This window comes from Lynx rufus, unplaced genomic scaffold, assembly GCF_022079265.1.
Source record: "Lynx rufus isolate CCGP_SWC_20201006 ecotype Redwood Valley unplaced genomic scaffold, mLynRuf1.p SCAF_13, whole genome shotgun sequence".
Classification (NCBI taxonomy): Eukaryota; Metazoa; Chordata; class Mammalia; order Carnivora; family Felidae; genus Lynx; species Lynx rufus.
Window position 1 is genome coordinate 433,778 of NW_025814827.1, and position 11,223 is coordinate 445,000.

The window sequence follows — 11,223 nt, forward strand, 5'->3', positions numbered from 1 at the left end:
TGCTGGATAACAGCTCAGCTCAGTTTCTCCTTAGGCACAAAAATGACCTTGCACATTCACTACTGATGGCACTTCGCAAGCTGCCTCAGCACAGCGTTGATACGTGGAGAACAGTCCTTGAGTTTGATGGATTATTGAGGAATACCTTTTGAATGTGGGAAGCACACTCATGGGGCCATCCAAGAGCCTTTCATTATTTTTCTGTCTTTAGAAAAGCCACCGACTAAATCTGGTACATAGAAACGTGCCAGAGATTTTTTTTTTTTAATTTGCTGATTAGGAACCCTGACCTTTAAGGAGCTGATAGTCTAAAGTAGAAAGTACATGAGCATAAACCACTATAACAGGAAATAAAAAGTAATTCATGCCCTGAGAGAGGTACAATTGAAGTAGGTGGGAGAGAAGAAAAAGATGTCTCCTCTCCACTGTCCTCAAGTGGAGGCAATGACACTGGTTTAGAGAAGGTTGGGTGAGAGAGCCAGGCACGATAGAATAGGGGAATCCATGTTCCAAGCAGAGAAAATTCTATAGGCAGAAAGGTAGATAATTGTGTGTGTGTGTGTGTGTGTGTGTGTGTGTGTGCGCGCGCACGTGCATGCACACTAGTAATATAGTGTCTGGGTAAGATGGCTGGAGTGAAGTGCATGGAGAAGGATAAGGAAGGGCTTAAAAGGTTGAGACAAGATAGTGGAAGGATCTGAATCACAGGCAAGGAATTGAGACTATATGTTCAGTAAGCAGTGGGGAACCACTGAGGATATTTGAGTCGAGGAATGAGCAAATCACAGCTGTGCTTCAGAAGAGTCATCTGGCAGAAGCATATAAGATGTATATGAAAAGAGAAGCCTGGAGGTAATGACACCTGTCAGGAGACTGCTTTAAGGAAGTAACAAGAACACATACAGTTGGAAGCCATCTCTTCTGCCTCTGAATTTCCACGGTCCCTTTTCTGTACCTCTCTTACGCACTTAACTAATTTTTACACTATGTACATTTTTTAAGCAGATTTCATTCATTGTAAAGGAAAATTAGACAATATGGAAATATAGGCAGTTAACAGTATTTTTACCGCCCAGAAATAACTACTGTTAACATTATGTGATCTGCCCTTTCAGATGCTTTATTTATTTATTTATTTATTTATTTAAAATTTTTTAAAAATGTTTTATTTATTCTTGAGGGAGAGAGAGACAGAGCATGAGCGGGGACGGGGCACAGAGAGAGGGAGACACAGAATCCGAAGCAGGCTCCAGGCTCTGAGCTGTCAGCACAGAGACAGACGTGGGGCTCGAACTCACGGACTGTGAGATCATGACCTGAGCTGAAGTCAGATGCTCAACCCACTGAGCCACCCAGGCGCCCCTCAGATGCTTTATATATTCATACATTGGGTTTCTTATATTGGGCATTGTTTTAAAACCTACTTTTTCTAATTTATGGTGGACATAATTTCCTTGTCAATCAATATATCTAGATTTTTGTTGTCATTGGGTTTTGTTTTAATTGTCCCAGTTTTTAAAATTGTGGTAAAATACATAGAACATGAAATTTACCATTACTGACATTTAGGACATTCACATTGTTGTACAACCATTACTGTTTGATTCTAGAACATTTCATAACCCAAAAGGAAACTCTGTACCCATCAAGTAGTCACTCCCCTTTCTTCTGGCCTCCCACCCCTGGCAACAACTGATCTGCTTTCTGCCTCTGGAGATTTATCTGTTCTGGATATTTTATGTAAATGGAATTATACAATATGTGGCCTTTGATGACTGGCTTTCACTTAGTACAGTGTTTTCAAATTTCATTATATCTAGATTTTTTTAATGGAAATATCCTTTTTTTTTTTCTTAAAAGATGCTCACAAACAAAAAGCACTGAGATTTGAGAACCCTCCTCAAGAATACCACTTCCCTGCCTCCCTATGTATAACTGCCATTAGTAATTGGGAATATAGTCATCCAGACCTTTTAGGTGAATGGAAGTTGATGGGGAAGCATTCAGCTTATGACTTTATCCAATATTCTGTTGTCTCCCCTTTTCCATCACCTGATACGAACGTTTGAAGGTGCCTCAGCTTTTCTAGTCACTCTCGGGATTTAGGACAGACTCATTTTTCAGGTGTTAAAATATACCATCCAAATCAAAACTTCAGTCTCTCATCCAGTCAACACAGCCTGACCTGCAGACCAGCTCTTCTGCTGCCCTGACACACCCCAGCCCCTCTGCTCACTCTGCCAGGGAAGAGAGTGTTGCATGCACCATTCCACTGAACACACTAACTTTTTAGGGCTACTCTTAGTTCCTGCTTTGGCACTATGTCCCTGGGTCCCTCTGGCCTGGGAGGCAGCCTTCTTAGGTGGAGTCCTGTCAACATGCCCATAGGAAATCTATAACTATAGAGGGTGGTTCCTTATCTGGGACCATCCTACATCCTTTGAATGGCCTTTCCAGATTCGGGGAAATTCCCAAATTGAGTCCACCGCCCCACCCCCATGCAAGGTAGTAGCCTCCCTTGTAGCCCTGATGCAGCCGTTTGTCCTGTCTCTGCCAATGAGATGGAGTTGTGGGGTCTAGGACTTGGAAGGGAAAGGAGAGGATGTTTGGTGCAGTAGCATCAGTGATGCTTTTACTGGAGTAGCATTAGGTCTGGTTGGTGTTCCTGACTATGTAGTTTTTTATGCTTGGCTCTCTGACGCACCCAGGATTCAGTATCCTTTAAAAATCCATGCTCTGCTTAAACTATTGAGTTTAATTTTCACTAAGAACCTTGACTGGTGTCACATCCTTGCTTAGCTGGTGGTTAAGGACAGGCTGCTCCCATCACTGCCCTCTGTCCTCACCTGGCCATCTCCCACTGCCCCAGCCAGCCTGGGAGTCTGGCATGGGTTTCTGTAGCCTTCCCTCCTACATGCTGTTGGGAGTAGCAGTTACTGGACCAGCTTGACCATCTGTTAGTATATTCCAAATAGATGGTCTGGCATCTCTTTTAAAAGGCATCTACGAGGGGCGCCTGGGTGGCGCAGTCGGTTAAGCATCCGACTTCAGCCAGGTCACGATCTCGCGGTCCGTGAGTTCGAGCCCCGCGTCGGGCTCTGGGCTGATGGCTCAGAGCCTGTTTCCGATTCTGTGTCTCCCTCTCTCTCTCTACCCCTCCCCCGTTCATGCTCTGTCTCTCTCTGTCCCAAAAATAAATAAACATTGAAAAAAAAAAAAATTTAAAAAAAAAAAAAAATAAAAAAATAAAAGGCATCTACGCAACTCTAGGACAACAGGATAGTCCCATTCCACACCCTGTCACATACACATTTTCTATGTATTTTCTGTAAGTGGGATCATCATATGTGTTATTTTGTAGCCTACTTTTTTAAAAAAAAAATTAATGTTTATTTTAGAGAGAAAGACAGAGTGCAGGCAGGGGAGGGGCAGAGAGAAAGGGTGACAGAATCTAAGCAGGCTCCAGGCTCTGAGCTGTCAGCACAGAACCCAATGCAGGGCTCGAACCCACGAACCACGAGATCATGACCTGAGCCAAAGTTGGCAGCTCAACCAACTGAGCCACCCAGGTGCCCCAATATGTATTTTTCATAAGTGGGATCATTATATATGTTATTTTGTAACCTACTTTTTAATGTTACATTGCAGACAAGTTTCCATGTTAATGAGAATAGTATACTTTCATCCATTTTTTTGAATTAGCCATATTGCTGAATGTATAATTAACAAACAATACAAAGCACTCATTTTAAATGCACACTGCAACCATCATCTCATCAAAATCAAGATTTAAAATATTTCCATTATTCCAGACACTTCCCTCATATCTCTTGGCAGTGTCTCCCAACCCTCAGCTCTTAGGCGACATTCATCCTTTTCAATAACTGGGTAACAATCCCATAACATACATGTTCCTTATTTATTTAACCAGTCTCCTCCTATTGATAGATATTTATATTGCTTTCAATTTATTACTTTATTTATTCCTGTATCAACAAATATTTTTGGAGCACCTGCTATGTGTTAGGCATGGTGCTGTTATAACAATGGTTCACACGTGTGTGTGTGTGTGTGTGTGTGTGTGTGTGTGTGTGTATTTAATAGCTTAATTCCTTAAAATGTATCCCCTAAAAGTGGAATTGCTGGGTCAAAAAGTGTGCATGTTAAAATTATTTTTTTTAATGTTTATTTTTGAGAGAGAGAGTGCACGCGCGCAGGCTGTGGAGGGGCAGAGAGAGGGAGACAGAGGATCCAAAGCAGGCTCCCCGCTGACAGCAGTGAGCCTGAACAGTGAGATCATGACCTGAGCCAGATGCTTAACCGACTGAGCCACCCAGGCACCCCCACATTAAAATAATTTTGATAAATATTGTCAAATTACCCTGAGCAAATTTTCAACAAATTACAGTCCTATCAACAATGTGTGTGAATGGCTATTATTCCCATACCATCATCAGCACTAGTTTTTATAAATCTTTCCCAGTCCATTAGGAGAAAGGTGGCTTTAATTTATGTGTCTTTGTTTACTGATAAGGTGGACCATCTTAGTGTCTGTGACTTTTATTTGGTTTGTGGAAATCACAGTCCCAGGAGCCAGTCTCCCTTGTCTGCACCCCTCAGAGTGAGGCTGTGACTGGGCTTTTCCCTGTATCTCTGTCCTCTGAGCTGGAAGGACATCCTGTTCCGTTGGAAGTTGGACAGAAGTCACTCTTTGGTTCCTGACAGTTCCCTACATCCCACTTGAACAGCCACTTTGGAGAAAGGCCCTCAAGGGTAGCATTGGCCCTAAGCTCTTCTGTGATTGGACCTACCCCTGTAGGTACACCTGAGCAAGTCTACACCACTTAGAAACTGGGTCAGAGGAACAGATTGCAGAGCAGCTAAGGCCATGTTAAGTGTTTCTTTTGCAGTCCACTTCTGCAGCCTGGGGGCAGTGCTGATAGTGGATATTAAAGTTGCCTCCGGTGTGGCAGCCACATCTATCCCTTGGCTCTCCCAAGAGACCTCCCCTACCCTTCCAGATTAGGAGTCTCAGTGAGATGGCTCCTCAAATTGATTCTCTCTTGGCTGTTAGGGTCTCGTTGTCCCCTTCTGTACCTTTACATATGAGTTCCCTCTCTCCCTTCCCTTTGCTTTTTGGCCATTTTAGCCAATTACCAGAAGGCTGGGTTTGTAAGGTGGCTCTAGACTTCCTTCTTCCTCAGATATCCTGATACTCAGTTTATATTTATTATCGTCTTATGTTTTAAATGTTCAATATTAACAGTAGCACCATATTCACAACCTTCAGTGCTATCACTGAATTAATATTTCCCCTATATTGAAACCACCAGGGTCTTACAGTTGATGCACAGATTTAATGTGACAGTATGTAAGTTTTTTTTCATTGACAGGCTGTTATTAAATTGACTCTGTACCTTACATTGATGGCTTCTTAGAGACAATGATATGTGGTAGTAACAGTAAAAAATTTTCTCACGTGCAGTCCTACTTGGTCACATACCAGGACCAAACGACATACTGTGACAGTGCCTGAGGTGGGTCAGTCACATGTCATCCCAGTGGCAAAACTGGGCTCTGACTAAGGGATTTTCCCTAGTTTCCAAACCTCTGTCCCACGCAGTCTGAACTGCGTGAAGAGCCCAGGTGGGTGTTTTGACCAGTTGGGGTTTTGGAGTTGTTTTATTGTGTTTTCTGAGCCTGAATGTAAACTTTGGTGAGAATATCTGTAGTTTGTTCTGAGTTGAAGGCAGATAAGAAAGGACTATTGAAGCCAGCAAAATGAGCTCAGGGCCAGGAGCTTCTAGAGATGATGGAGGATTTACTAAGTGCACACAAGCTGGGAATGGTAGTAGGTTTACAGAGGGTTGACAGCAGAGTGCACTGGAATGAACTGAAGCCTGGAGGTGTTTGTGTAATTAACTCTGATTGTGGTTCTTGAAGTAGGGACATAAAAGTAAAGCCAGTGGGGGGGGGGGCAGTTAGTGAGGCAGGACTCCCAGGAAACTCCAGTTCCTGGCTACCTGGATCAGGATAACTAGAGTGACCCAGGAATCTGCATTTTAGACAAGCTCTGTAGGTGGGTCTCAGGTCTGATGCAGCTAGAGCCTCTAGTGGACACCCTTGACCTTGAGGCCAGAAAGCTGGTGTTCTCTTTTTTCTTCTGCCACTGACTGGATAAATAGTCCAGGGCAAGGCCAGGTCACCACATCCATGTGAAGAACCAGTGCCTTTTCAATTGTGCAGCCCATGCTGCCTTCCTTTTCCTTATTCTTGCCACACCTTCACTCTGTACATGTCCTCTTCAATCATTATCCACATATTGCTGCTTTGGAAACTTTCATCTGGTGAGATTGAAAGCTTGAGAGCAGGGATGGCCTTAGACCATGTTGCATCCCAGTACCCAGCACCAAGCTTTGCCCTTCCTGGGATCTCTATAAATGCCTGTTCTCTGAGGGGTCCTGACCAATATAAAGTCATGTAGTAGACACCTTGACTTGTATTTGCTCCAGTCTCTACCCTTTTAAAATATACAGTGCTGTTTAGAAGGAAGTGCTATCTTTTCAGCATCCCAGGAGATGTATGCACCATTGTATCTATATGACACTACTACATCATATAAAGGGATAGCTCCAAATTGGGAGCCTTCCAAAAAGACTTGGGTTCTCCAAAGAGAGGTATTGGTGATGGTACCTCTCCCCAAATCCTGACCTAAAACAGAACCCCAGCTTAGTACCAATGGACACTGTGCCGCTGGTGTTCAGATGAGCCATTGGCCAACATTTTGACCATTGTGATCATGCAAAGACCTATGATCTGTGAAAGGAGACCTGACTTCTCTGCAAGTGAGGACAGGAGAGCACAACACTGAAGGGGACAACTTCAGGAAATTCTGGTGTCACCTTCTGACAGTTTCTGGTAATGTTTTGGGCACTATCCTATATATTGATCTACTCAAGTTATTAAAAAAGAGAGTGACTCTTCCTAAATTTCTTCTCCTTTGAGAATATATCTAGTTGGTTAGGAGCTATATGTAGTTTAAGCTCACCATAATTTTACTCCTTCTCTTTGCCAGCTTATAAGCCCTGGCAGTAAGCAGAGGATGGGCACTAGGGCACTAGAGGGAACCCAGAAACTGGTTATTTGATTGGTTTGCTTTGGATGGTTAGGGTTTGTGGCACAAGGAAGAAAGTAGGATTCCCAGGGGATTGAGTGTTGCTAAAACAACTCCTAGGAATACTGTGACAGGATGGTCCCTAAGTCACCTGAGTATGTTGTGGTATAAGGATATATATTACTAGTTTTGCTTTCACCCTTGTTTTCTGTTTTTACTCTAGTGATACATGGAGAAGAGGGTATAATTAAGCAAGTATGTGGACTTATCTGGTTCACAGCCACCCTCAACAGCTTGTGAATGATTTAGACTCTTCCCTCAAAGAATTGCTGTGTAGTATGAAGTATTACAGTCCTTTGGAAAGCAATCTTGTTTTAAGTACGAAAATTTTAAATATATACTCTTCATCCTATTAATGCCACTCCTGAGAATCTATCCCATCCAATTAAAAATAAATACAAATAGGGGCACCTGGGTGGCTCAGTCGGTTAAGTGTCAGACTTCGGCTCAGGCCATGATCTCGTGGTTTGTGGGTTCGAGCCCTGTGTCTGGCTCTGTGCTGATAGCTCAGAGTCTGGAGCCTGCTCAGATTCTGTGTCTCCCCCTCTTTCTGCCTCTCCCATGTTCATGCTCTGTCTCTCTCAGTCTCTTAATAATAAATAAACATTAAAAATAAATTAAAAATAAATACAAATTGAAATGTATACAAGGATGTTTATTGTAGCATTTTCCACAGTGGCCAAAAAAACAAAAACTGCCCATCAGTGGGTAAATTGTTAACTAAATTGTGGCACATCTACACCTTGAAATACTATACAACCATTAATTAAACAATGAGAGTTTTCTGCTTGACTTGGGAGAGGGGGTTTCTACCAGATATTGAGTGGGGGGGGGGGAAGTAGGTAAGTATGAATAATATATATATACATCTTCTAATGTTTATTTTTGAGAGAGAGAGAGAGAGAGAGAGAGAACATGCACACGTGCACACGCAGGGGTGGGTAAAGAGGAAAACCGAGAACCCAAAGCAGGCTTCATGCTGTCAGTGCAGAGCTCAATGTGGGACTCGAACTCCTAGAATCGTGAGATCATGATCTGAGCTGAAGTCAGACTTAATGGATGGAGCCACCTATGTGCCCCTGAATAATATATATTTTTAAATAAAACAACCATTTGTGTAATTATATAAGCACACAGAATAGTAAGGAAAGATGCACATAGGTTTAACATGGTTATGTGTGTGTGCACATAGGTCTGTTGGGGGAGGACAATAGTAAGGCAAGTAATATAGGGGATGCAAGCATCACTAAAAACTTGAATTTTATGACAAGCAATTTATGTAAAGTTATATATGTGCATGTGTGTATATATGTGAATTAAGTTAGAAAAAATGTAAATCTTTATCTATTGACCAGAAAGGATGTCCTTATATGTTGATATGTGCTAAAAGCAAATTGCAAAGTTGGTGTTTTTTTTTGTTAAGCACAAACCCACAAAAATTAGCCTGTATATGTGAATACATGCTTACATTATTCTGAGCAAGGATTTCTATACCTGGGTGCTAACATAGGGACCTCAACTGAGATACGAAAGGTTAATAAGGAGGATGGAGGGAAGTTTTGTGTTTTAAAAACATACACTGGGGCGCCTGGGTGGCCCAGTCGGTTAAGCATCCAACTTCGGCTCAGGTCATAATCTCACAGTTCACGAGTTCGAGCCCCACATTGGGCTTGCTGCTGTGAGCACAGAGCCCACTTCAGATCCTCTGTCCCCCTCTCTCTCTGCCCCTCCCCTGCTCATTCTCTCTCTCTCTCTCTCTCTCTCTCAAAAATAAAGATTTTAAAAATAAAATAAAAATATACATCTTTGTATTTTATGTGTTGCAGTGGACATTTGTCTATAATGTACCAGTGATCTATTGCCACAGTAATATCACATAATAAACTATACCCGAACTTGGTGGGCTTAAAAAAACCAAGCCTTCCCTTGACAGATGGCTGAAGGAAGAAGGGAATTATGCCTGCCAGTGTGAGGAATCATAAGTTACTTAATATTTATAAAGAAATTTACAGCTTTCAAAACACTCTTGTAATGTTTCATTATTTCTCACCTTTTTGAATTTTAATTTCTATCTGTGCATCTGTCTCCATCACTAGCCCACAAGTTTGAGTGCCGTGACCATGTCTCATTTATCATAATAATGTCAGTGTTTATTTTAGTATTGTTCCTAGAACATGGGAGATGCTAATAAAGAACTGCTGATGCTAAAGATGCTAGTAAATAAAGAATTTTTTTTTAATTTTTTTTTTAACGTTTATTTATTTTTGAGACAGAGAGAGACAGAGCATGAACGGGGAGGGTCAGAGAGAGAGGGAGACACAGAATGGGAAGCAGGCTCCAGGCTCTGAGCCATCAGCCCAGAGCCCGATGCGGGGCTCGAACTCACGGACCGTGAGATCGTGACCTGAGCCGAAGTCGGACGCTCAACCGACGGAGCCACCCAGGCGCCCCAAGAATTTTTTTAAAAACTTTATTTAACTCATGGGTCTGGATTAAATAGCTAGGTGGCTAGCTAGGCTGGGGATAGCTAGGTGAGTCTTTTGGTCTTAACTGAGCTCACTCACATATCTGGGGGGCAACTGTCTGTGGCTGGCCTTGAATGAGGCAGTTAGGCATCCTCCAGCAGGTCAGCCCTGGGTGTGTATGTTGTCATGGTGATGGACAAGTGAGAGGGCCAGCCCAATCATGTGAGTGCTTTTCATGTTTGCCCATATATTAGGGTACTACAGAGAAACAGAACCAATACTGTGTGTGTGTGTGTGTGTGTGTGTGTGTGTGTGTGTGTGTATCAATAAAGAGAGTTATTACAAGGAATTGACTCACATGGTTATGGAAGCTGAGAAGTGTAGCCAAGAGAGCCACTAGTATAAGTTTGAGTCTGAGTCAGAGCAGAAGACTGATGTCCCAACGCAAAGACAGTGAGGCAGAGAGAAAGAATTCTTTCTTACTCAACCTTGTATTCCATTCAGGCCTTCCAACAGATTGGATGAGGCCCACCCATATTGAGGAGGGCAACCTACTTTACTCAGTCTACCAATTCAAATGTCAATCTCATCCAAAAACACCTCCACAGACATACCTAGAAATCATGTTTATCCTTTTATGATAGAATTGATATTATTAATATCAATATTAAGGGGACACATAAAATTAACCATCACAGCTTCCAATATACTTGGACAAAGCAAGTCACATGGCCAAACCCAGAGACAGGGTAAAAGGGCAATGAAAATTTATGGAACTATCTTGGTCCGTTCAGGCTGCTGTAATAGAATACCATAGACTGGATGACTTCAACAAATGTTTATTTCTCACAGTTCTGGAGGCTGGGAAGTCCAAAATTAAGGTGATGGCAGATCTGGTATTTTGTGAGAGCTCTCTTCCTGGTTTGCAGACAGCTGTATTCTCGTATCCTCACATGGCCAAGTGTCTTTTCCTATAACTGTACTAATCCCATTTGTGAGGGCACTACCCCCAAGACGTAATTACCTTCCAAAGATCTATATCTTTTTTTTTAATATTTATTTTTGAGAGAGAGAGGAAGAGGGAGACAGAGCATGAGCAGGGGAGGGGCAGAGAGAGGGAGACACAGAATCCAAAGCAAGCTCCAGGCTCTGAGCTGTCAGCACACAGCCCGACATGGGGCTTGAACCCACGAGCCATGAGATCATGACCTGAACCAAAGTTGGATGCTCAACCAACTGAGCCACCCAGGCACCCCCAAAGACCTATATCTTAATACCATCATTAGGATTAAGATTTCAACATAGGACTCTTGAGGTGGGACAAAAACATTCAGTCTGTAACAAAGGAGATATTGATACAGGGAGGGTAAAGAATGAGGATGACTTTTACATCACACCATTTGCAGTAGAAAAGGTATTGAAGGAAGAGGACTTTCTCCCCTCTGTTTATGTAAGAATGGTCCCTTGCCTGGTGTCATGTAGAATTTAGTGGCAAAATTAATTATATCTGGCTTCTTAATCTATTTTAATTAATATCATATAAAGCAAAATATTGCTTTGGAGATTTGCAAAGTGGGGCATATA